This window comes from Somniosus microcephalus, chromosome 5 (genome assembly GCF_052327205.1).
Source record: "Somniosus microcephalus isolate GS21.2 chromosome 5, FLI_Smic_1.0, whole genome shotgun sequence".
Classification (NCBI taxonomy): domain Eukaryota; kingdom Metazoa; phylum Chordata; class Chondrichthyes; order Squaliformes; family Somniosidae; genus Somniosus; species Somniosus microcephalus.
This window is the reverse complement of record NC_140991.1, coordinates 242818566-242846523: the sequence shown is the minus strand read 5'-3', so window position 1 is coordinate 242846523 and position 27958 is coordinate 242818566.

Genomic DNA, 27958 nt, shown 5'->3' with positions numbered 1-27958 from the left:
GAGCCGACAAGGAGCATCGACGAACCGCTGTCCAAAGCAGGTGAGTGAAGTCCAGAAACTATTTGAAGGACAGAAAGTTCGAGGATGGAGGCTATTGCTGTAGGAGTGAGAGTCAGTAGCGGTGCAAAAAGATAATGGCAAAGAAGACCCAGCCTCCGACCTGCTCTTATGGCCATAGTATTTATGTGGCTGGACCAGTTAAGTTTTTGGTCAATGGTGACTCCCAGGATGTTAATGGTGGGGGATTCGGCAATGGTAATGTCATTGAATGTCAAGGGCAGTGGTTAGACTCCCACTTGTTGGAGATAGTCATTGCCTGGCACTTGTGTGGCACGAATTTTACTTGCCACTTATCAGCCCAAACCTGAATGTCGTCCAGATCTTGCTGCTTGCGGGCAAGGACTGCTTCTTTATCTGAGGAGTTGCGAATGGAACTGAACACTGCAATCATCAGCGAACATCCCCACTTCTGACCTCATTGATGAAGCAACTGAAGATGGTTGGGCTTAGGACACTACCCTGAGGAACTCCTGCAGCGATGTCCTGGGGCTGAGATGATTGACCTCCAACAACCAGAACCATCTTCCTTTGTGCTAGCTATGACTCCATCAGTGGAGAGTTTCTCCCTGATTCCCATTGACTTCAGTTTTATTTGGGCTCCTTGATGCCACACTCGGTCAAATGCTGCCTTTATGTCAAGGACAGTCACTCTCAACTCACCTCTGGAATTCAGCTCTTTTGTCCATGTTTGGACCAAGGCTGCAATGAGGTCGGCAGCAGAGTGGTCTTGGCAGAGCCAAACTGAGCATCGGTAAGCAGGTTATTGGTGAGTAACAGCTTGATAGCACTGCCGATGACACCTTCCATCATTTTGCTGATGATTGAGAGTAGACTGATGGGGTGGTAATTGGCCGGATTGGATTTGTTCTGCTTTTTGTGGACAGGACATACGTGGGCAATTTTCCACATTGTCTGATAGATGCCAGTGTTGTAGCTGTACTGGAATAGCTTGGCTAGAGGCGCAGCTAGTTCTGGAGCACAAGTCTTCAGCACTACTGCCGGGATGTTGTCGGGACCCATAGCCTTTACTGTATCCAGTGTGCTCAGCCATCTCTTGATATCACGTGGAGTGAATCGAATTGGCTGAAGACTGGCTTCTGTAATGGTGGCGACCTCAGGCGGAGACCGATATGGATCATCCACTCATCACTTCTGGTTGAAGAGGTTGCAAATGCTTCAGCCTTGGCTTTTGCACTCACATGCTGGGCTTTACCATCATTGAGGATGGGGATATTCATGGAGCCTCCTCCTCCTGTTAGTTGTTTAATTGTCCACCACCATTCACGACTGGATGTGGCAGGACTACGGAGCTTTGATCTGATCTGTTGATTGTGGGATCGCTTAGCTCTGTCTATAGCATGCTGCTTCCACTGTTTACCATGCATGTAGTCCAGCTTCCCCAGGTTGGCATCTCATTTTTAGGTATGCCTGGTGCTACTCCTGGCATGCTCTTTTCCACTCCTTATTGAACCGGGGTTGGTCCCCTTGCTTGATGGTAATGGTAGAGTGAGGGATATGCTGGGCCATGAGGTTACAGATTGTGGTGGAATACAATTCTGCTGCTGCTGATGGCTCACAGCGCCTCATGGATGCCCAGTTTTGAGCTGCTATAACTGTTCTGAATCTATCCCATTTAACATGGTGGTAGTGCCACACAACACAATGTCCTCAGTGTGAAGACGGCAGCTATGTCCTTCAGGATTCGGCCAGCTCGGTCCGCAGTGGTGCTACTGAGCCACTCTTGGCAATGGACAATGAAGTTCCCCACCCGGAGTCCATTCGGTGCCCTTGCTGCCCTCACTGCTTCTTCCAAAAGATGTTCAACATGGAGGAGTACGGATTCATCAGCTGAGGGAGGGCAGTAGGTGGTAATCAGCAGGAGGTTTCCTTGCCCATGCTTGACCTGGAGCCGGAGTCAATGCTGAGGATTCCCAGGGCCACTCCCTCCCGATTGTATACCACTGTGCCACCCCTGGTGGGTCTGTCCTGCCGGTGGGACACGACATACCCAGGGATGGTGATGGAGGAGTCTGGGACATTGGCTGAAGGGTATGATTCTGTGAATATGACTATGTCAGGCTGTTAGCTTGACTAGTCTGTGGGACAGCTCTCCCACTTTTGGTATAAGTCCCCAGGTGTTAGTGAAGAACCTTGCAGGGTCGACTGGGCTGGGTGTGCTGTTGTTGTGTCCGAAGCCGCTGCCGAGGTCGATGCCTGGTTTTATTCTTGTTATTGTTTTATCGTAGTGGTTTGTTAGTCCATTTCAGAGAGCAAGTTAAGAGTCAACCACATTGCTGTGGGTCTGAAGTCACATATAGGCCAGAAGATTTCTTTCCCTAAATTAGTAAACCAGATGGGTTTTTACAACAATCTGATAGTTTCATGGTCACCATTACTGATACTAGCTTTTTATTCCAGATTTATTTAATTAACTGAATTTAATTTCCCCAGCTGCCGTGGTGGGATTTGAACTCAAGTCTCTGGATTATTAGTCCAGGCTTCTGGCTTACTGTAACATAACCACTATGCTACTGTTCCCTTGGAAGAAGACTGCCAGCTTCAACTGGGTTGAGGAGCGGGGAGAACACTTGCCAGGTTGAAGGGGGGGTGGATGTTGGGCGATAGCTTTTAGGGAAGTGATGGTCTTGTTGCCCTGTTGAAAACCCAAATGTCACTTTGTTTTTCCCTTTCTTTTTAAAAATCTATTAACTATGAAATATAAAAGTGCTTAAAATTAACCAGAATGCATACTTTTCAAATTTTAATATTCTCCAAGGGATCACACCTGGACTCCTCTAGAAATACATTAGAAATGTTGTGCTTTCAACATCTGGATTTCCTGCTTCAGTTTTCATGTCCTTATTCTTTGTATTCCTCCAGTACACAAGAAAGACTACTGTTTATATCTAAGTTTGTTACAAGCCTGCGTATTAACCACGATTTTAGCACCCAGCCCCCTCCACTGTGCCTGACAACAGCGGGGGGCTTAAAATCCTTGCAGCAACCTACTCACCCAATCCTCGTTGGCCTCATGTCGCGCTCCATTTTAACAAGCACATCCGGCCAGCCAGCAAGGTTCTCGCACTAGGCAGGAAAAGGCCTCATTGAACTTCAAAAGTCAGGGTCTGATCACATCGTTCAGAAACTGACTCTATTTTAACACTGGACAGAGGCATTCAGCTTCTGGTGCCGGCCTCACCAGGAGTACTGGAAGCAAAGGAGCAGCAGGCTCAGAAGAGATTTTCTTGTGGCCCAGGAGTCCATGGAAATCTAGGGCTCCAGGCATTCCCTCCTCCAACCGCTATCACCTACACCCACACCACCACTTACCTGACTGCCAGGGACTGTTCCCCTGGGTATGACTCGCCCGACTCCTGTTTGCCAGACTGATGTTATTGATGCCGAGTTTAAGTGGGAGTTGGAAATGGTATATTTAAATGAGGCCTGGGAGTTAAGATAGCCTGGGTCTCATATTGGCGAGCTGGGCCCCCCACTCGCCCCTCACTCCCATTTAAAATTGTGACTATTGTTTTCGCAAGTTACAGATTGAGAATCAAGGCTATCTTCAGCTCAGCTTTTAGTGCAGAATTTTTTGAAGCTGTTCGTTTTTTTCTTGTTTTCCAGACTGCTATGTATTGGTCACGCCTCAGCATTCTCCAATGGCTTACCAAAGAATGACTTGCAACTGTCAACAGTGTCTGTTAAATTTCCCTTAACTTTTCCCATTATATTAAGAGCGATGAAGAGCACCATCCATTTCAACATCATTTTTAACTGTACCGCTAATTGTATTTTTAGATAAAGTATTTTCTTTAGACATCTGCTTTACCTACTAGACACAATGAACAATACATACTGCCTGAAATAGTTGCCGTCTGGAGGAAGGATATTAGAGGCTTTCCTTTAATGCTCTATTATAAATATCACAGCTGTATCTTTTCAGGATGACCTTGGATGTCAGTGGTCGTCTCCCAGATTGTTGCTGTTTATATTTATGGATCTAGCTTGCAGCTCTAGGCTTAAGAGCTGCTGAGCAAATAGTTCTGCGAAAGGAAGGAGTTGGACTAAAATCTCTTCACCTACCTCGTTCAAACTTTCAGAATCCTGGAGGGACACGGCAGAAATTTATGGGGATATGTTTTGTAGTCAGTAGAGTGAGGAGTGTCTCTGCTGGAAAATTGAAACCTTCTAAATTTGGCTATGAGTCTTACAATTAAGCACTCCAAGTCCTACTGGTAAGCTCTCCCACTCCTAGGGGGAGAAATTCGGTGGGCTGCGCCACCAGTTAGCGCCTAAAGAGGGCACTCAGTGGCTTTAGCGCCACTGGCCACGCCTCCCGCGATATTTAGCTGGGGCGCTAATGGCGGCGTAAGCCTGTTGCGCTGCACCGCCACCGATGACGTCATCGGTGTGCGCAGCGCCCCGATTGCGATATTTGGCAGCGACCGCCTCTGTAGCGCCGCTCGCTATTCGCGCCAGATTCACGGGGCCTACCTGTGGTGGCAGTGGCGCAAATTAAGGTGGAGGTGCGGGGCGGCCGTTTTTTTTCGGCGGCCGCCTGCCAGCACCTCCGTCCCCGGCCTCCTGTTCTCCCCCCACGGTATTGCCAGCTGTTTTCCGAGAGCCCGGCACTTCTCCTTGGTGCCGGGCTCTTTTGCCGGCACTCGCGATCGCTCATCGCGCTGGTGCAGGCCTCTCCCCCTTAAGAATGGGAGGAAGGCCTGCAGTACCGCAGCACGCCGTGCCGCAGCGTGTGGCGCTGCGGCACGTTGCGCTGCGATATTCAGTTTCAGCGCCCTAAGAGGGACGCGGAGCGCCTCGAGCCTCGCCCCGTGTCCCTCTTGGGGCGCTCAAGCTGAATTTCCGGCGATCGCTGCTGCTCCGATCGCAGCGCAAAATCTGGCGCCCAGGCGAGCTTGGCGCCACGTTTACGGATCCACCCAATTTCTCCCCCCTAGTGTTCAGCACTCCCAGCGCGAACGAAAAGCACTCCCAGTCCTAATCATAAGCATTCCCCATAGTGCTGTTAAACACTCCCAGTTCAAGTATTAAGCACTCCCACACCTAGTGATATGTAACTCCAGTCCTAGTGTTAAGCACCTCCATAGAATCATAGAAATTTAAGGCACAGAAGGAGGCCATTCGGCCCATCGTGTCTGTGCCAGAAAGTAATTCCCTGAACAGGAAACGAACCTGAGCTGCGGCACTGAAAGCGTCGAACCCTAACCACTAGACCACCAGAAAATCCAATCCAGTCCTTATAAGCACTCCCATTCCTAGTGTTAAGCACTTCCATTCCTAGTGATAGGCACTCCCATTCCTGGTGATAGGCACTCCCATTCCTGGTGATAGGCACTCCCATTCATAGCAACATAGAAACATTGAAGATAGGAGCAGGAGTAGGCCATTCGGCCCGTCGAGCCTGCTCCGCCATTCAATGCGATCATGGCTGATCATCGAAATTCAGTACCCGGTCCCTGCTTTCTCCCCATATCCCTTGATCCATTTAGCCTTAAGAAATATATCCAACTCCTTGAATATATTTAATGAACTGGCCTCAACTGTCTTCTGTGGTAGAGAATTCCACAGGTTCACCACTCTCTGGGTGAAGAAATTCCTCCTCACCTCAGTCCTAACTGGCTTACCCCTTATCCTTAGACTGTGACCCCTGGTTCTGGACTCCCACACCATTGGGAACAGCCTTCCTGCATCTAGTCTGTCTAGTTCTGTTAGAATTTTATAAGTTTCAATGAGATCCCCTCTCATCCTTCTAAACTCCAGCGAATATAAGCCCAATCGACCCAATCTCTCTTCATACGTCATTCCTGCCATCCCAGGTATCAGTCTGGTGAATCTTCGAATCACTCCCTCCATGGCAAGAACATCCTTCCTCAGATAAGGCGACCAAAACTGCACACAATACTCAAGGTGTGGTCTCACCAAGGCCCTGTACAACTGCAGCAAGACATCCTTGCTCCTTTACTCAAATCCTCTCGCTAGGAAGGCCAGCATACCATTTGCCTTCTTAACCGCCTGCTGTACCTGCATGCTTATCTCCAGCGACTTGTGCACAAGGACACCCAGGTCTCGTTGCACTTCCCCTTTTCCCAATCTATTGCCGTTCAGATAATAATCTGCCTTCCTGTTTTTGCCACCAAAGTGGATAACCTCGCATTTATCCACATTATACTGCATCTGCCGTGCATCTGCCCAATCGCCCAACCTGTCCAAATCGTAATGGAGTTTCTCTGCATCCTCCTCACAGCACACACGCCCACCCAGCTTTGTGTCATCTGCAAACTTGGAGATATTACATCTAGTTCGCTCGTCTAGATCATTAATATATATTGTGAATAACTGGGATCCTAGCACCGATCCCTGCGGTACCCCACTAGTCACTGACTTCCACATGGAAAAAGACCCGTTTATTCCAACACTTTGCTTCCTGTCTGCCAACCAGTTTTCTATCCAAGTCAGTACCTTACCCCCAATCCCATGTGCTTTAACTTTGCACGCGAGTCTCTTGTGCGGGACCTTATCGAAAGCCTTCTGAAAGTCCAAATATACCACATGCACTGGTTCTCCCTTATCTATTCTACCAGTTACATCCTCAAAAAATTCCAGTAGATTAGTCAAGCATGATTTACCTTTTGTAAATCCATGTTGCCTTTGTCCGATCATGTCACTGTTTTCCAAGTGCTCTGCTATTACATCTTTTATAATGGACTCTAGCATTTTCCCCACTACCGATGTCAGGCTTACTGGTCTATAATTCCCCGTTTTCTCTCTACCACCTTTTTTAAATAGTGGGGTTACATTAGCTTCCCTCCAATCCATGGGAACTGTTCCAGAGTCTATAGAATTTGGGAAGATGATTAGTAATGCATCTACTACTTCTAGGGCCACTTCCTTAAGTACCCTAGGATGTAGATTATCAGGCTCAGGGGATTTATCGGCCTTCAATCCAGTCAATTTCCCTAACACCATTTCCCTACAAATACTGATTTCATTCAGTTCCTCCCTCTTATTAGACCCTATGTTCCCCGACATCTCTGGAAATTTATTTGTCTACACCTTTGTGATGACAGAACCAAAGTATGTATTTAATTGGTCTACCATGTCTTTGTTCCCCATTATAAATTCCCCTGATTCTGACCCCCCCCCCGTCTTTGTTCCCCATTATAAATTCCCCTGATTATGACTGCAAGGGACCCACGCTTGACTTTACCAATCTCTTTCTCTTCACATATCTATAGAAGCTTTTACAGTCAGTTTTTATGTTCCCTGAAAGCTTACTCTCATACTCTATTTTCCCCCTCTTAATTAATCCCTTTGTCCTCCTTTGCTGAATCCTAAACTGCTCCCAATCCTCAGGTTTGCTGCTTTTTCTGGCCAATTTATATGTCCTCTCCTTGGATCTTATGCTATCCCTAATTTCCCTTGTTAGCCAATGTTGAGTCACCTTTTTTGTTTTATTTTTATGCCAAACAGGGATGACCAAATTCTGTATTTCATCCATGCGATCTTTAAATGTTGGCCATTGCCTATTCACCGTCAACCCTTTAAGTAACATTCCCCAATCCAGCCTAGCCACCTCGCGATTCATACCATCGTAGTTTACTTTATTTAAATTCAGTACCCAAGTCTCTGAATCAACTACTTCACTCTCCATCTTAATGAAGAATTCTATCATATTATGATCGCTCCTCCCCAAGGGGCCTCGCACAACAAGATTGCTAATTAATCCTTTCTCATTACATAATACCCAGACTAAGATGGCCTGATCTCTAGTTGGTTCCTCGACATATTGGTCCAGGAAACCATCCCGTATACACTCGAGGAATTCCTCCTCGACGGTATTGTTACTAATTTGGTTAAACCAATCTATACGTAGATTAAAGTCACCCATGATAACTGCAGTGCCCTTATTGCACGCATCTCTAATTTCCCGTTTAATGCCATCCCCAACATCAGCATTACTGTTTGGTGGTCTGTATACAACTCCCACTAACGTTTCTAATGATAGGCTATCCCATTTCTAGTGATAGGCACTCCCATTCCTAGTGTTCAGCACTCCCATTCCCAGTGATAGGCACTCCCATTCCTAGTGATAGGCATTCCTCTTCCTAGTGATAAGCACACACATTCCTAGTGATAGGCAATCCAATTCCTAGTGATAGGCACTCCCATTCCTAGTGATAGGCACTCCCATTCCTAGTGATAGGCACTCCCATTCCTAGTGATAGGCACTCCCATTCCTAGTGATAGGCACTCCCATTCCTAGTGATAGGCACTCCCATTCCTAGTGATAGGCACTCCCATTCCTAGTGATAGGCACTCCCTTCCTAGCGATAGGCACTCCCATTCCTAGTGTTAAGCACTCCTATACCTGGTGATAGGCACTCCCTTCCTAGTGATAGGCACTCCCATTCCTAGTGTTAAGCACTCCTATACCTAGTGATAGGCTCTCCCGTTCCGAGTGATAGGAACTCCCATTCCTAGTGATAGCCACTCCCAATCCTGGAGACAGGCACTCCCATTCCTGGTGACAGGCACTCTCATTCCTGGTGATAGGCACTTCTTTTCCTGGTAATAGGCACTCCCATTCCTAGTGAAAGACACTCCCATTCCTAGTGATATGCATTCCCATTCCTAGTGATAGGCACTCCCATTCCTACTGATAGACAATCCCATTCCTAGTGATAGCCACTCACATTCCTAGTGTTAAGCATTCCCATTCCTAGAGATAGGCACTCCCATTCCTATTGATAGGCAATCCCATTCCTAGTGATAGTCACTCATATTCCTAGTGTTAAGCATTCCCATTCCCAGCGATAGGCACTCCCATTCCCAGCGATAGGCACTCCCATTCCCAGCGATAGGCACTCCCATTCCCAGCGATAGGCACTCCCATTCCCAGCGATAGGCACTCCCATTCCCAGCGATAGGCACTCCCATTCCCAGCGATAGGCACTCCCATTCCCAGCGACAGGCACTCCCATTCCCAGCGACAGGCACTCCCATTCCCAGCGACAGGCACTCCCATTCCCAGCGACAGGCACTCCCATTCCCAGCGACAGGCACTCCCATTCCCAGCGACAGGCACTCCCATTCCCAGCGACAGGCACTCCCATTCCCAGCGACAGGCACTCCCATTCCCAGCGACAGGCACTCCCATTCCCAGCGACAGGCACTCCCATTCCCAGCGACAGGCACTCCCATTCCCAGCGACAGGCACTCCCATTCCCAGCGACAGGCACTCCCATTCCCAGCGACAGGCACTCCCATTCCCAGCGACAGGCACTCCCATTCCCAGCGACAGGCACTCCCATTCCCAGCGACAGGCACTCCCATTCCCAGCGACAGGCACTCCCATTCCCAGCGACAGGCACTCCCATTCCCAGCGACAGGCACTCCCATTCCCAGCGACAGGCACTCCCATTCCCAGCGACAGGCACTCCCATTCCCAGCGACAGGCACTCCCATTCCCAGCGACAGGCACTCCCATTCCCAGCGACAGGCACTCCCATTCCCAGCGACAGGCACTCCCATTCCCAGCGACAGGCACTCCCATTCCCAGCGACAGGCACTCCCATTCCCAGCGACAGGCACTCCCATTCCCAGCGACAGGCACTCCCATTCCCAGCGACAGGCACTCCCATTCCCAGCGACAGGCACTCCCATTCCCAGCGACAGGCACTCCCATTCCCAGCGACAGGCACTCCCATTCCCAGCGACAGGCACTCCCATTCCCAGCGACAGGCACTCCCATTCCCAGCGACAGGCACTCCCATTCCCAGCGACAGGCACTCCCATTCCCAGCGACAGGCACTCCCATTCCCAGCGACAGGCACTCCCATTCCCAGCGACAGGCACTCCCATTCCCAGCGACAGGCACTCCCATTCCCAGCGACAGGCACTCCCATTCCCAGCGACAGGCACTCCCATTCCCAGCGACAGGCACTCCCATTCCCAGCGACAGGCACTCCCATTCCCAGCGACAGGCACTCCCATTCCCAGCGACAGGCACTCCCATTCCCAGCGACAGGCACTCCCATTCCCAGCGACAGGCACTCCCATTCCCAGCGACAGGCACTCCCATTCCCAGCGACAGGCACTCCCATTCCCAGCGACAGGCACTCCCATTCCCAGCGACAGGCACTCCCATTCCCAGCGACAGGCACTCCCATTCCCAGCGACAGGCACTCCCATTCCCAGCGACAGGCACTCCCATTCCCAGCGACAGGCACTCCCATTCCCAGCGACAGGCACTCCCATTCCCAGCGACAGGCACTCCCATTCCCAGCGACAGGCACTCCCATTCCCAGCGACAGGCACTCCCATTCCCAGCGACAGGCACTCCCATTCCCAGCGACAGGCACTCCCATTCCCAGCGACAGGCACTCCCATTCCCAGCGACAGGCACTCCCATTCCCAGCGACAGGCACTCCCATTCCCAGCGACAGGCACTCCCATTCCCAGCGACAGGCACTCCCATTCCCAGCGACAGGCACTCCCATTCCCAGCGACAGGCACTCCCATTCCCAGCGACAGGCACTCCCATTCCCAGCGACAGGCACTCCCATTCCTAATGTTAATCACTGCCATTCCTAGTGATAAGCACTCACATTCCTAGGGATAGGCCTTCCCATTTCAAGTGAAAAGCACTCCCATTCCTAGTGATAGGCACTCCCATTCCTAGAGATAGGCACTCCCATTCCTAGTGATAGGCACTCCCATTCCTAGTGATAGGCACTCCCATTCCTAGTGATAGGCACTCCCATTCCTAGTGATAGGCACTCCCATTCCTAGTGATAGGCACTCCCATTCCTAGTGATAGGCACTCCCATTCCTAGTGATAGGCACTCCCATTCCTAGTGATAGGCACTCCCATTCCTAGTGATAGGCACTCCCATTCCTAGTGATAGGCACTCCCATTCCTAGTGATAGGCACTCCCATTCCTAGTGATAGGCACTCCCATTCCTAGTGATAGGCACTCCCATTCCTAGTGATAGGCACTCCCATTCCTAGTGATAGGCACTCCCATTCCTAGTGATAGGCACTCCCATTCCTAGTGATAGGCACTCCCATTCCTAGTAATAGGTTTTCCCATTCATCGTGATAGGCACTCCCATTCCTCGTGATAGGCTTTCCCATTCCTAGTGATAGGCACTCCCATTCCTAGTGATAGGCATTCCCATTCCTAGTGATAGGCACTCCCATTCCTAGTGATAAGCACTCTCATTCCTAGGGATAGGCCATCCCATTCCTAGTGATACGCACTCCCATTCCTAGTGAAAGACACTTCCATTCCTAGTGATAGGCACTCCCATTCCTAGTGATAGGCACTCCCATTCCTAGTGTTAGGCACTCCTATACCTAGTGATAGGCTCTCCCATTCCTAGTGATAGGCACTCCCATTCCTAGTGTTAAGCACTCCTATACCTAGTGATAGGCTCTCCCATTCCTAGTGATAGGAACTCCCATTCCTAGTGATACCCCACTCCCAATCCTGGAGACAGGCACTCCCGTTCCTGGTGACAGGCACTTCTATTCCTGGTAATAGGCACTCCCATTCCTAGTGATAGGCACTCCCATTCCTAGTGATAGGCACTCCCATTCCTAGTGATAGGCACTCCCATTCCTAGTGATAGGCACTCCCATTCCTAGTGATAGGCACTCCCATTCCTAGTGATAGGCACTCCCATTCCTAGTGATAGGCACTCCCATTCCTAGTGATAGGCACTCCCATTCCTAGTGATAGGCACTCCCATTCCTAGTGATAGGCACTCCCATTCCTAGTGATAGGCACTCCCATTCCTAGTGATAGGCACTCCCATTCCTAGTGATAGGCACTCCCATTCCTAGTGATAGGCACTCCCATTCCTAGTGATAGGCACTCCCATTCCTAGTGATAGGCACTCCCATTCCTAGTGATAGGCACTCCCATTCCTAGTGATAGGCACTCCCATTCCTAGTGATAGGCACTCCCATTCCTAGTGATAGGCACTCCCATTCCTAGTGATAGGCACTCCCATTCCTAGTGATAGGCACTCCCATTCCTAGTGATAGGCACTCCCATTCCTAGTGATAGGCACTCCCATTCCTAGTGATAGGCACTCCCATTCCTAGTGATAGGCACTCCCATTCCTAGTGATAGGCACTCCCATTCCTAGTGATAGGCACTCCCATTCCTAGTGATAGGCACTCCCATTCCTAGTGATAGGCACTCCCATTCCTAGTGATAGGCACTCCCATTCCTAGTGATAGGCACTCCCATTCCTAGTGATAGGCACTCCCATTCCTAGTGATAGGCACTCCCATTCCTAGTGATAGGCACTCCCATTCCTAGTGATAGGCACTCCCATTCCTAGTGATAGGCACTCCCATTCCTAGTGATAGGCACTCCCATTCCTAGTGATAGGCACTCCCATTCCTAGTGATAGGCACTCCCATTCCTAGTGATAGGCACTCCCATTCCTAGTGATAGGCACTCCCATTCCTAGTGATAGGCACTCCCATTCCTAGTGATAGGCACTCCCATTCCTAGTGATAGGCACTCCCATTCCTAGTGATAGGCACTCCCATTCCTAGTGATAGGCACTCCCATTCCTAGTGATAGGCACTCCCATTCCTAGTGATAGGCACTCCCATTCCTAGTGATAGGCACTCCCATTCCTAGTGATAGGCACTCCCATTCCTAGTGATAGGCACTCCCATTCCTAGTGATAGGCACTCCCATTCCTAGTGATAGGCACTCCCATTCCTAGTGATAGGCACTCCCATTCCTAGAGATAGGCACTCCCATTCCTAGTGATAGGCACTCCCATTCCTAGTGATAGGCAATCCCATTCCTAGTGACAGCCACTCACATTCGTAGTGTTAAGCATTCCCATTCCTAATGATAGGCACTCCCATTCCTATTGATAGGCAATCCCATTCCTAGTGATAGCCACTCACATTCCTAGTGTTAAGCATTCCCATTCCTAGTGATAGGCACTCCCATTCCTAGTGAAGGCACTCCCATTCCTAGCGATAGTCACTCCCATTCCGAGTGATAGGCTTTCCCATTCCTAGTGATAGGCACTCCCATTCCTAGTGAAAGGCACTCCCATTCCTAGTGATAGGCACTCCCATTCCTAGTGCTAAGCAGTCCCATTCCTAGGGATAGCCGTCCCCATTCCGAGTGATAGGCAGTCCTATTCCTAGTGATAGGCACTCCCATTCCTAGTGATAGGCACTCCTATTACTAGTGTTAAGCACTCCCATTCCTAGTGATAGGCACTCCCATTCCTAGTGATAGGCACTGCCATTCCTAGTGATAGGCACTGCCATTCCTAAAGTTAAGCACTCCTATTCCTAGTGATAGGCACTCCCATTCCTAGTGTTAAGCACTCCCATTCCTAGTGATAGGCACTCCTATTCCTAGTGATAGGCACTCCTACACCTAGTGATAGGCACTCCCTTCCTAGTGATAGGCACTCCCTTCCTAGTGATAGGCACTCCCTTCCTAGTGATAGGCACTCCCTTCCTAGTGATAGGCACTCCCTTCCTAGTGATAGGCACTCCCATTCCTAGTGTTAAGCACTCCTATACCTAGTGATAGGCTCTCCCATTCCGAGTGATAGGAACTCCCATTCCTAGTGATACCCTACTCCCAATCCTGGCGACAGGCACTCCCGTTCCTAGTGACAAGCACTCCCGTTCCTGGTGACAGGCACTTCTATTCCTGGTAATAGGCACTCCCATTCCTAGGGAAAGGCACTCCCATTCCTAGTGATAGGCACTCCCATTCCTAGTGATAGGCACTCCCATTCCTAGTGATAGGCACTCCCATTCCTAGTGATAGGCACTCCCATTCCTAGTGATAGGCACTCCCATTCCTAGTGATAGGCACTCCCATTCCTAGTGATAGGCACTCCCATTCCTAGTGATAGGCACTCCCATTCCTAGTGATAGGCACTCCCATTCCTAGTGATAGGCACTCCCATTCCTAGTGATAGGCACTCCCATTCCTAGTGATAGGCACTCCCATTCCTAGTGATAGGCACTCCCATTCCTAGTGATAGGCACTCCCATTCCTAGTGATAGGCACTCCCATTCCTAGTGATAGGCACTCCCATTCCTGGTAATAGGCACTCCCATTCCTAGGGAAAGGCACTCCCATTCCTAGTGATAGGCACTCCCATTCCTAGTGATAGGCACTCCCATTCCTAGTGATAGGCACTCCCATTCCTAGTGATAGGCACTCCCATTCCTAGTGATAGGCACTCCCATTCCTAGTGATAGGCACTCCCATTCCTAGTGATAGGCACTCCCATTCCTAGTGATAGGCACTCCCATTCCTAGTGATAGGCACTCCCATTCCTAGTGATAGGCACTCCCATTCCTAGTGATAGGCACTCCCATTCCTAGTGATAGGCACTCCCATTCCTAGTGATAGGCACTCCCATTCCTAGTGATAGGCACTCCCATTCCTAGTGATAGGCACTCCCATTCCTAGTGATAGGCACTCCCATTCCTAGTGATAGGCACTCCCATTCCTAGTGATAGGCACTCCCATTCCTAGTGATAGGCACTCCCATTCCTAGTGATAGGCACTCCCATTCCTAGTGATAGGCACTCCCATTCCTAGTGATAGGCACTCCCATTCCTAGTGATAGGCACTCCCATTCCTAGTGATAGGCACTCCCATTCCTAGTGATAGGCACTCCCATTCCTAGTGATAGGCACTCCCATTCCTAGTGATAGGCACTCCCATTCCTAGTGATAGGCACTCCCATTCCTAGTGATAGGCACTCCCATTCCTAGTGATAGGCACTCCCATTCCTAGTGATAGGCACTCCCATTCCTAGTGATAGGCACTCCCATTCCTAGTGATAGGCACTCCCATTCCTAGTGATAGGCACTCCCATTCCTAGTGATAGGCACTCCCATTCCTAGTGATAGGCACTCCCATTCCTAGTGATAGGCACTCCCATTCCTAGTGATAGGCACTCCCATTCCTAGTGATAGGCACTCCCATTCCTAGTGATAGGCACTCCCATTCCTAGTGATAGGCACTCCCATTCCTAGTGATAGGCACTCCCATTCCTAGTGATAGGCACTCCCATTCCTAGTGATAGGCACTCCCATTCCTAGTGATAGGCACTCCCATTCCTAGTGATAGGCACTCCCATTCCTAGTGATAGGCACTCCCATTCCTAGTGATAGGCACTCCCATTCCTATTGATAGGCAATCCCATTCCTAGTGATAGCCACTCACATTCCTAGTGTTAAGCATTCCCATTCCTAGTGATAGGCACTCCCATTCCTAGTGAAGGCACTCCCATTCCTAGCGATAGTCACTCCCATTCCTAGTGATAGGCTTTCCCATTCCTAGTGATAGGCACTCCCATTCCTAGTGAAAGGCACTCCCATTCCTAGTGATAGGCACTTTCATTCCTAGTGCTAGGCACTCCAATTCCTAGTGATAAGCAGTCCCATTCCTAGGGATAGCCGTCCCCATTCCTAGTGATAGGCAGTCCTATTCCTAGTGATAGGCACTCCCATTCCTAGTGATAGGCACTCCCATTCCTAGTGATAGGCACTCCCATTCCTAGTGATAGGCACTCCCATTCCTAGTGATAGGCAATCCCATTCCTAGTGACAGCCACTCACATTCGTAGTGTTAAGCATTCCCATTCCTAATGATAGGCACTCCCATTCCTATTGATAGGCAATCCCATTCCTAGTGATAGCCACTCACATTCCTAGTGTTAAGCATTTCCATTCCTAGTGATAGGCACTCCCATTCCTAGTGATAGGCACTCCCATTCCTAGTGATAGGCACTCCCATTCCTAGTGATAGGCACTCCCATTCCTATTGATAGGCAATCCCATTCCTAGTGATAGCCACTCACATTCCTAGTGTTAAGCATTCCCATTCCTAGTGATAGGCACTCCCATTCCTAGTGAAGGCACTCCCATTCCTAGCGATAGTCACTCCCATTCCTAGCGATAGGCTTTCCCATTCCTAGTGATAGGCACTCCCATTCCTAGTGATAGGCACTCCCATTCCTAGTGATAGGCACTCCCATTCCTAGTGATAGGCACTCCCATTCCTATTGATAGGCAATCCCATTCCTAGTGATAGCCACTCACATTCCTAGTGTTAAGCATTCCCATTCCTAGTGATAGGCACTCCCATTCCTAGTGAAGGCACTCCCATTCCTAGCGATAGTCACTCCCATTCCTAGCGATAGGCTTTCCCATTCCTAGTGATAGGCACTCCCATTCCTAGTGAAAGGCACTCCCATTCCTAGTGATAGGCACTTTCATTCCTAGTGCTAGGCACTCCAATTCCTAGTGATAAGCAGTCCCATTCCTAGGGATAGCCGTCCCCATTCCTAGTGATAGGCAGTCCTATTCCTAGTGATAGGCACTCCCATTCCTAGTGATAGGCACTCCCATTCCTAGTGATAGGCACTCCCATTCCTAGTGATAGGCACTCCCATTCCTAGTGATAGGCAATCCCATTCCTAGTGACAGCCACTCACATTCGTAGTGTTAAGCATTCCCATTCCTAATGATAGGCACTCCCATTCCTATTGATAGGCAATCCCATTCCTAGTGATAGCCACTCACATTCCTAGTGTTAAGCATTTCCATTCCTAGTGATAGGCACTCCCATTCCTAGTGAAGGCACTCCCATTCCTAGTGATAGGCTTTCCCATTCCTAGTGATAGGCACTCCCATTCCTAGTGATAGGCACTCCCATTCCTAGTGATAGGCACTCCCATTCCTAGTGATAGGCACTCCCATTCCTAGTGATAGGCACTCCCATTCCTAGTGATAGGCACTCCCATTCCTAGTGATAGGCACTCCCATTCCTAGTGATAGGCACTCCCATTCCTAGTGATAGGCACTCCCATTCCTAGTGATAGGCACTCCCATTCCTAGTGATAGGCACTCCCATTCCTAGTGATAGGCACTCCCATTCCTAGTGATAGGCACTCCCATTCCTAGTGATAGGCACTCCCATTCCTAGTGATAGGCACTCCCATTCCTAGTGATAGGCAATCCCATTCCTAGTGATAGCCACTCACATTCCTAGTGTTAAGCATTCCCATTCCTAGTGATAGGCACTCCCATTCCTAGTGAAGGCACTCCCATTCCTAGCGATAGTCACTCCCATTCCTAGTGATAGGCTTTCCCATTCCTAGTGATAGGCACTCCCATTCCTAGTGAAAGGCACTCCCATTCCTAGTGATAGGCACTCCCATTCCTAGTGCTAGGCACTCCAATTCCTAGTGATAAGCAGTCCCATTCCTAGGGATAGCCGTCCCCATTCCTAGTGATAGGCAGTCCTATTCCTAGTGATAGGCACTCCCATTCCTAGTGATAGGCACTCCCATTCCTAGTGATAGGCACTCCCATTCCTAGTGATAGGCACTCCCATTCCTAGTGATAGGCACTCCCATTCCTAGTGAAGGCACTCCCATTCCTAGTGATAGGCAATCCCATTCCTAGTGATAGCCACTCACATTCCTAGTGTTAAGCATTCCCATTCCTAGTGATAGGCACTCCCATTCCTAGTGAAGGCACTCCCATTCCTAGTGATAGGCTTTCCCATTCCTAGTGATAGGCACTCCCATTCCTAGTGAAAGGCACTCCCATTCCTAGTGATAGGCACTCCCATTCCTAGTGCTAGGCACTCCAATTCCTAGTGATAAGCAGTCCCATTCCTAGGGATAGCCGTCCCCATTCCTAGTGATAGGCAGTCCTATTCCTAGTGATAGGCACTCCCATTCCTAGTGATAGGCACTCCTATTACTAGTGTTAAGCACTCCCATTCCTAGTGATAGGCACTCCCATTCCTAGTGATAGGCACTGCCATTCCTAGTGATAGGCACTGCCATTCCTAAAGTTAAGCACTCCTATTCCTAGTGATAGGCACTCCCATTCCTAGTGTTAAGCACTCCCATTCCTAGTGATAGGCACTCCTATTCCTAGTGATAGGCACTCCCATTCCTAGTGTTAAGCACGCCCATTCCTAGTGTTAAGCACTCCTATTCCTAATGATAGGCACTCCTATTCCTAGTGATAGGCACTCCCATTCCTAGTGTTAAGCACGCCCATTCCTAGTGATAGGCACAGACAGTCTAAGTAAAACCAAAACTAGTGGGATTTGGTTAGTTTAAAAAGGAATAAGAGGAGTACAGTATACATTGGTCTAAGTAAGCTTCGGGAAAACAAAAGTCGATAAATAAACTAAAACTAGAAAATTAAAAAGTAATATAAGGGTTAAGTCATGGCAGTAGAGCTCGGACCTGTGTCATGCTCCTCCTGTAACATGTGGGAAATCAGGGACGCTTCCTGTGTCCCTGACGACTATGTGTGCGGGAAGTGTGTCCAGCTGCAGCTCATGTGGGACCGCATGACGGCCCTTGAGCTGCAGATGGACTCACTTTGGAGCATCCACGATTCTGAGAGGGGTGTGGATAGCACATTTAGTGAGTTGGTCACACCGCAGGTTAAGGCCAGCGTAGACAGTACATGGGTGACCAAAAGGCAGAGCAAGGGCAGGAAGGTAGTGCAGAAATCCCCTGGGGTTGTCTCCCTTAGCAACAGGTTCACCGTCTTAGGTACTGTTGTCGGGGGGGGTGACGCATCGGGGGAAGGCACCAGCAGCCAGGCTCATGGCACCATGACTGGCTCTGTTGCAAAGAAGGGAGGGAAAAAGAGTGGCAGGGCTATAGTAATAGGGGATTCGATTGTAAGGGGAATAGATAGGGGTTTCTGTGGTCGCGACCGAGACTCCAGGATGGTATGTTGCCTCCCTGGTGCAAGGGTCAAGGATGTCTCGGCGCGGGTGCAGAACATTCTGGAGGGGGAGGGGGAACAGCCAGTTGTCGTGATACATGTTGGTACCAACGACGTAGCTAAAAAAAGGGAAGAGGTCCTACAAGTAGAATTTAGGGAGTTAGGAGCCAAGCTAAAAAGTAGGACCTCGAAGGTAGTAATCTCTGGATTACTACCAGTGCCACGTGCTAGTAAGAGTACAGAGAACAGGATAGTTAGGCTAAATACGTGGCTTGAGCAGTGGTGTAAGAGGGAGGGTTTTAAATTTTTGAGGCATTGGAACCAGTTTTGTGGTAGGTGTGACCTATACAAAAGGGACGGTCTACACCTGTGCAGAGATGGAACTGATGTTCTCGGGGTAATTTTTGATAAAGCAGTTCGGGAGCATTTAAACTAGTATGGCAGGGGGCTAGAAACCTATGTAGTGAAATAGAGGAAAGTGAAAGGCAGACAGAAATAAATGGTAAAAGGGTGAGGAACAAAAAACAAAGGGCCAAACTAATTCATAAAAAATGTGAGCATAAAAAAAGCCTGAGGGTTTTATACCTTAATGCGAGAAGCATCAGGAACAAGGTAGATGAATTAGCTGTGGAAATAGAGGTTAATAATTATGATCTAATTGGGATTACGGAAACATGGTTGCAGGGTGAGCAGGGCTGGGAGCTTAACATACAGGGGTATTCAGTATTTAGGAAGGATCGACAAAAAAGAAAGGGAGGAGGGGTAGCATTGCTAGTAAAAGAGGGGATAAATGCAATTGAAAAGAAGGATATTAACTCAGTTAATACAGAATCTATATGGGTGGAGCTAAGAAATAGCGAGGGGCGAAAAACATTAATAGGAGTGGTATATAGGCCTCCAAATAGTAAAATAGAGGTTAGGGAGGGCATCACGAGGGAAATTAGAGAAGCGTGCAATAAGAGCACAGCTGTCATCATAGGTGACTTTAACTTACATATAGATTGGACTAGCCTAATCAGTAAAAATAATGAGGAGGAGGAATTCCTTGAGTGTTTAAGGGATGGTTATCTGGATCAATATGTCGAGGAACCAACTCGGGAACAGGCTATATTGGACTGGGTACTGTGCAATGAGAAGGGACTAATCAGTAATCTTGTTGTACGGGGACCCTTGGGTCAGAGCGATCATAACATGATCGATTTCTCACTCGAAATGGAGAGCGAAGAAATTGACTCAGAGACTAAGGTCCTGAATTTAAACAAGGGGAATTATGATGCCATGAGACGGGAACTGAGTAGGTCTGATTGGACAACGTTCCTGGGAGGACTGGAGGTAGATAAACAATGGCAAACATTTAAAGATAGAATGACAAAATTGCAAAAATTGTTTATACCAATCTGGCATAAAAGGAAATCTAAAAAGGTGACTCAACCGTGGATAACAGGGGAAATTAGAGACAGCATAAAATCCAAAGATAGGGCGTATAAAATAGCCAAAAAAAGCGCCAGAGCGGAAGATTGGGAACAGTTTAAGATAGAGCAAAGGAGGGCAAAGGGCATGATCAAGAGGGGCAAAATAGCTTACGAAAACAAGCTGGCGGAAAATATAAAAACTAACTCCAAAAGCTTTTATAAATATATCAAAAGGAAAAGACTGGTGAAAACCAAAGTTGGTCCATTGCAGTCAGATACGGGGGAATATATAATGGGAAATAAGGAAATGGCAGATCAACTAAATACATACTTTGGGTCAGTCTTTACGAAGGAAGACACAAAAAACCTCCCTGGGATATCGGGAAAAATAGGGACATTGGCAAAGGAGGAACTGACGCAAATCAATATCTCTAAGGATATGGTGTTAAGGAAGCTAAAGGGATTGAAGGTGGACAAATCCCCAGGGCCTGATAACATGCATCCTAGGGTACTGAAGGAGGTGGCCCTAGAGATAGCGGATGCACTAAGGATGATTTTTCAGAATTCATTAGACTCGGGAACAGTGCCGATGGATTGGAGGGTAGCTAACGTTACCCCACTATTCAAAAAGGGGGGTAGGGAAAAAGCAGGTAATTACAGACCTGTAAGCCTTACATCAGTTGTGGGCAAAATGCTGGAGTCCATCATTAAGGATGAAATAGCGGAGCACTTAGCAAATGGGGACAGGATAGGACAGAGTCAACATGGATTTACAAAGGGTAAATCGTGCTTGACTAATCTATTGGAATTTTTTGAGGGAGTAACTGGTAGAATAGATGGGGGAGAGCCAGTAGATGTGGTGTACCTGGACTTCCAAAAGGCCTTCGATAAGGTCCCACATAAAAGATTAGCATGGAAAATTGAGGCTCATGGGATAAAGGGGAAAGTTTTGGCGTGGATAGGGAACTGGCTGTCAGATAGAAAACAGAGAGTTGGAATAAACGGCTCATTTTCTGAATGGCAGGCAGTAACAAGTGGGGTACCACAGGGATCTGTCCTGGGCCCCCAGCTGTTCACAATTTACATTAATGACCTGGATCAGGGAGTCGGATGCAGCATTTCCAAATTTGCAGACGACACTAAACTAGGAGGGGGGGTGGGCTCAGAGGAAGAGACCAGGAAGCTCCAGAGCGATTTGGACAGACTGGGCGATTGGGCGGATAAATGGCAGATGCACTATAATGTGGACAAGTGCGAAGTTATCCACCTTGGGTGCAGGAACGGGAGGGCAAATTATTATTTAAATGGCAATAGATTGGGAGAGGGGGAAGTACAGAGAGACCTGGGTGTTCTTGTACACCAGTCACTGAAGGCGAGCATGCAGGTGCAACAGGCGGTCAAGAAGGCAAACGGTATGCTGGCCTTCATAGCAAAAGGGTTAGAATACAGGAACAGGGATACCTTGCTGCAGCTGTACAGGGCACTGGTGAGACCACACCTCGAGTACTGTGTACAGTTTTGGTCGCCTCATCTGAGGAAGGATGTTCTTGCCATGGAGGGGGTGCAGCGGCGATTCACCAGGCTGATACCAGGAATGGCGGGAATGACCTATGAGGAGAGACTATGTAGTTTAGGGATGTACACACTGGAGTTTAGAAGATTGAGAGGGGACCTCATAGAAGTGTATAAAATTCTGACAGGTCTAGACAGACTGGATGCAGAAGGAATGTTTCCCTTGGCGGGTGAGAACAGAACTAGAGGACATAATTTAAGGATAAGGGCTAAACCATTTAGGACAGAGATGAGGGGGAATTTCTTCACTCAGAGAGTGGTGAACCTGTGGAACTCATTGCCACAGAGGGCAGTGTACGCCAGCTCATTAAATATATTTAAGAGGGAATTAGATATATTTCTACGGGCAAAAGGGGTTAAGGGTTACGGAGAGAAGGCGGGGACGGGATACTGAATTAAAGGATCAGCCATGATCTCATCGAATGGCGGAGCAGGCACGAAGGGCCGAATGGCCTACTCCTGCTCCTATCTTCTATGTATCTATGTATCTATGTATGATTGTGACCTCACTGCCCTTGTTAAACCAAAGAAAATCACTTTCTTCCTCCCTCTATTTGTTTCTACACCTCCCTTCCCCTTTTTGTTCTCTGATTGTGCAAAAACCTCCCCACGTCTTGCTCTCTTTTGCTTTTCATGTTATGTAATTCCTTGGCCCTGTCCTTGCCTGGCTGGTGCAGCGATTGTACTTTGAACGCACAGCCTCCCCTTTCAGTGTTTTTGACACAGGAACGCTTTGCTGATGCGCTGAGAGAGGGAGAGAGAGAATAACAGACCCGCATCACTTGTAGTAACTAGCGCTAAACAGACCCTCTGTGTACAGGCAATCAAAGCACACTTGGGTGAGGCACAGAGCTGCGAATTATGGAAACAAACTGCATGGTTAGACAAAATATTCATTAGACGCAAGTCACTGCACACTTGGCGTGTTGCATTCACGCTGATAAGCCGAGGAATTCTCATCCTGTACACCTAGTTAGCCTGCCTGGTTAAGGCTGATACATAGCAACGGCACATGGCTCTGATAGGCGATATCAGGCCTGTCTATGTCAGGACTGTCATTGCATCCAAACACAGAAATGTGCTCGCTTCTGTAGCCGCGAGATATTTGGAGTTTTACGGGATATGAGGTCTGTTATGCTTCCCTCGGGATCAGTACTCGCAGCACAAGCTCGAGGAAAGAGAAGGCTGAGGGGTGACCTGATAGAGGGCTTTAAAATTGTGAAGGGATTCGATAGGGTAGACGCAGAGAAGATGTTTCCACTTGTGGGGGAGACCAGAACTTGGGGTCATAAATATAAAATAGTCACTAATACATCCAATAGGGAATTCAGGAGAAACTTCTTTACCCAGAGAGTGGTGAGAATATGGAACTCGCTACCACAGGGAGTGGTTGAAGCGAATAGTATAGATGCATTTAAGGGGAAGCTAGATAAACACATGAGGGAGAAAGGAATCGAGGGATACGTTGATAGGGCGAGATGAGGAGGGGGTAGGAGGAGGCTCGAGTGGAGCATAAACACCAGCATTGACCAGATGGGCTGAATGGCCTGTTTCTGTGCTGTAAACTCGATGTACCATTCCTAGTGTTAAGCACTCCTATTCCTAGCCAAAGGCACTCCTATTCCTAGCCAAAGGCACTCCTATTCCTAGCCAAAGGCACTCCTATTCCTAGCCAAAGGCACTCCTATTCCTAGCCAAAGGCACTCCTATTCCTAGCCAAAGGCACTCCTATTCCTAGCCAAAGGCACTCCTATTCCTAGCCAAAGGCACTCCTATTCCTAGCCAAAGGCACTCCTATTCCTAGCCAAAGGCACTCCTATTCCTAGCCAAAGGCACTCCTATTCCTAGCCAAAGGCACTCCTATTCCTAGCCAAAGGCACTCCTATTCCTAGCCAAAGGCACTCCTATTCCTAGCCAAAGGCACTCCTATTCCTAGCCAAAGGCACTCCTATTCCTAGCCAAAGGCGCTCCTATTCCTAGCCAAAGGCGCTCCTATTCCTAGCCAAAGGCGCTCCTATTCCTAGCCAAAGGCGCTCCTATTCCTAGCCAAAGGCGCTCCTATTCCTAGCCAAAGGCGCTCCTATTCCTAGCCAAAGGCGCTCCTATTCCTAGCCAAAGGCACTCCTATTCCTAGCCAAAGGCACTCCTATTCCTAGCCAAAGGCACTCCTATTCCTAGCCAAAGGCACTCCTATTCCTAGCCAAAGGCACTCCTATTCCTAGCCAAAGGCACTCCTATTCCTAGCCAAAGGCACTCCTATTCCTAGCCAAAGGCACTCCTATTCCTAGCGAAAGGCACTCCTATTCCTAGCGAAAGGCACTCCTATTCCTAGCGAAAGGCACTCCTATTCCTAGCGAAAGGCACTCCTATTCCTAGCGAAAGGCACTCCTATTCCTAGCGAAAGGCACTCCTATTCCAAGCGAAAGGCACTCCTATTCCTCGTGAAAGGCACTCCCATTCCTCGTGAAAGGCACTCCCATTCCTAGTGAAAGGCACTCCCATTCCTAGTGAAAGGCACTCCCATTCCTAGTGAAAGGCACTCCCATTCCTAGTAAAAGGCACTCCCATTCCTAGTGAAAGGCACTCCCATTCCTAGTCAAAGGCACTCCCATTCCTAGTCAAAGGCACTCCCATTCCTAGTCAAAGGCACTCCCATTCCTAGTCAAAGGCACTCCCATTCCTAGTCAAAGGCACTCCCATTCCTAGTGAAAGGCACTCCTATTCCTAGTCAAAGGCACTCCTATTCCTAGTCAAAGGCACTCCTATTCCTAGTCAAAGGCACTCCTATTCCTAGTCAAAGGCACTCCTATTCCTAGTCAAAGGCACTCCTATTCCTAGTCAAAGGCACTCCTATTCCTAGTGAAAGGCACTCCTATTCCTAGCGAAAGGCACTCCCATTCCTAGCGAAAGGCACTCCCATTCCTAGCGAAAGGCACTCCCATTCCAAATGTTAAGTACTCCCGTTCCTAGTGATAGGCACTCCCATTCCTAGAGATAGGCACTCCCATTCCTAGTGATAGGCACTCCCATTCCTAGAGATAGGCACTCCCATTCCTAGAGATAGGCACTCCCATTCCTAGTGATAGGCACTCCCATTCCTAGTGATAAGCACTCCCATTCCTAGTGATAGGCACTCCCATTCCTAGTGATAGGCACTCCCATTCCTAGTGATAGGCACTCCCATTCCTAGTGAAAGACACTCCCATTCCTAGTGTTAGGCACTCCTATTCCTAGTGATAGGCACTCCTATTCCTAGTGAAAGGCACTCCCTTTCCTAGTGATAGGCACTCCAATTCCAAATGTTAAATACTCCCGTTCCTAGTGATGGGCACTCCCGTTCCTAGTGTTAAATTCTCCCGTTCCTAGTGATGGGCACTTCCGTTCCTAGTGATGGGCACTCCCGTTCCTAGTGATGGGCACTCCCGTTCCTAGTGATGGGCACTCCCGTTCCTAGTGATGGGCACTCCCGTTCCTAGTGATGGGCACTCCCGTTCCTAGTGATGGGCACTCCCGTTCCTAGTGATGGGCACTCCCGTTCCTAGTGATGGGCACTCCCGTTCCTAGTGATGGGCACTCCCGTTCCGAGTGATGGGCACGCCCGTTCCGAGTGATGGGCACTCCCGTTCCTAGTGATGGGCACTCCCGTTCCTAGTGATGGGCACTCCCGTTCCTAGTGATGGGCACTCCCGTTCCTAGTGATGGGCACTCCCGTTCCTAGTGACGGGCACTCCCGTTCCTAGTGACGGGCACTCCCGTTCCTAGTGACAGGCACTCCCGTTCCTAGTGACAGGCACTCCCATTCCTAGTGATAGCCTTCCCCATTCCTAGTGATAGGCAGTCCTATTCCTAGTGACAGGCACTCCCATTCCTAGTGACAGGCACTCCCATCCCTAGTGTTAAATTCTCCCATTCCTAGTGACAGGCACTCCCATTCCTAGTGACAGGCACTCCCATTCCTAGTGACAGGCACTCCCATTCCTAGTGACAGGCACTCCCATTCCTAGTGACAGGCACTCCCATTCCTAGTGACAGGCACTCCCATTCATAGTGACAGGCACTCCCATTCATAGTGATAGGCACTCCCATTCATAGTGATAGGCACTCCCATTCATAGTGATAGGCACTCCCATTCATAGTGATAGGCACTCCCATTCCAAGGGATAGGCCTTCCCATTCCTAGTGATAGGCACTCCCATTCCTAGTGATAGGCACTCCCATTCCTAGTGATAGGCACTCCCATTCATAGTGATAGGCACTCCCATTCATAGTGATAGGCACTCCCATTCATAGTGATAGGCACTCCCATTCATAGTGATAGGCACTCCCATTCATAGTGATAGGCACTCCCATTCATAGTGATAGGCACTCCCATTCATAGTGATAGGCACTCCCATTCATAGTGATAGGCACTCCCATTCATAGTGATAGGCACTCCCATTCCAAGGGATAGGCCTTCCCATTCCTAGTGATAGGCACTCCCATTCCTAGTGATAGGCACTCCTATTCATAGTGATAGGCACTCCCATTCATAGTGATAGGCACTCCCATTCCAAGGGATAGGCCTTCCCATTCCTAGTGATAGGCACTCCCATTCCTAGTGATAAGCACTCCCTTTCCTAGTGATAGGCACTCCCTTTCCTAGTGATAGGCACTCCCATTCCTAGTGATAGGCACTCCCATTCCTAGTGATAGGCACTCCCATTCCTAGTGATAGGCACTCCCATTCCTAGTGATAGGCACTCCCATTCCTAGTGATAGGCACTCCCATTCCTAGTGATAGGCACTCCCATTCCTAGTGATAGGCACTCCCATTCCTAGTGATAGGCACTCCCATTCCTAGTGATAGGCACTCCCATTCCTAGTGATAGGCACTCCCATTCCTAGTGATAGGCACTCCCATTCCTAGTGATAGGCACTCCCATTCCTAGTGATAGGCACTCCCATTCCTAGTGATAGGCACTCCCATTCCTAGTGATAGGCACTCCCATTCCTAGTGATAGGCACTCCCATTCCTAGTGATAGGCACTCCCATTCATAGTGATAGGCACTCCCATTCATAGTGATAGGCACTCCCATTCATAGTGATAGGCACTCCCATTCATAGTGATAGGCACTCCCATTCATAGTGATAGGCACTCCCATTCATAGTGATAGGCACTCCCATTCATAGTGATAGGCACTCCCATTCCAAGGGATAGGCCTTCCCATTCCTAGTGATAGGCACTCCCATTCCTAGTGATAGGCACTCCCATTCCTAGTGATAGGCACTCCCATTCCTAGTGATAGGCACTCCCATTCCAAGGGATAGGCCTTCCCATTCCTAGTGATAGGCACTCCCATTCCTAGTGATAAGCACTCCCTTTCCTAGTGATAGGCACTCCCTTTCCTAGTGATAGGCACTCCCATTCCTAGTGATAGGCACTCCCATTCCTAGTGATAGGCACTCCCATTCCTAATGATAGGCACTCCCATTCCTAGTGATAGCCTTCCCCATTCCTAGTGATAGGCACTCCCATTCCTAGTGATAGGCATGCCCTTTCCTAGTGATAGGCACTCCCTTTCCTAGGGATAGGCACTCCCTTTCCTAGTGATAGGCATGCCCTTTCCTAGTGATAGGCACTCCCTTTCCTAGTGATAGGCACTCCCATTCCTAGTGATAGGCACTCCCATTCCTAGTGATAGGCACTCCCATTCCTAGTGATAGGCACTCCCATTCCTAGTGATAGGCACTCCCATTCCTAGTGATAGGCACTCCCATTCCTAGTGATAGGCACTCCCATTCCTAGTCAAAGGCACTCCCATTCCTAGTGAAAGGCACTCCTATTCCTAGTCAAAGGCACTCCTATTCCTAGTGATAGGCACTCCTATTCCTAGTGAAAGGCACTCCCTTTCCTAGTGAAAGGCACTCCCATTCCTAGTGTTAGGCACTCCTATTCCTAGTGATAGGCACTCCTATTCCTAGTGAAAGGCACTCCCTTTCCTAGTGATAGGCACTCCAATTCCAAATGTTAAATACTCCCATTCCTAGTGATGGGCACTCCCGTTCCTAGTGTTAAATTCTCCCGTTCCTAGTGATGGGCACTCCCGTTCCTAGTGATGGGCACTCCCG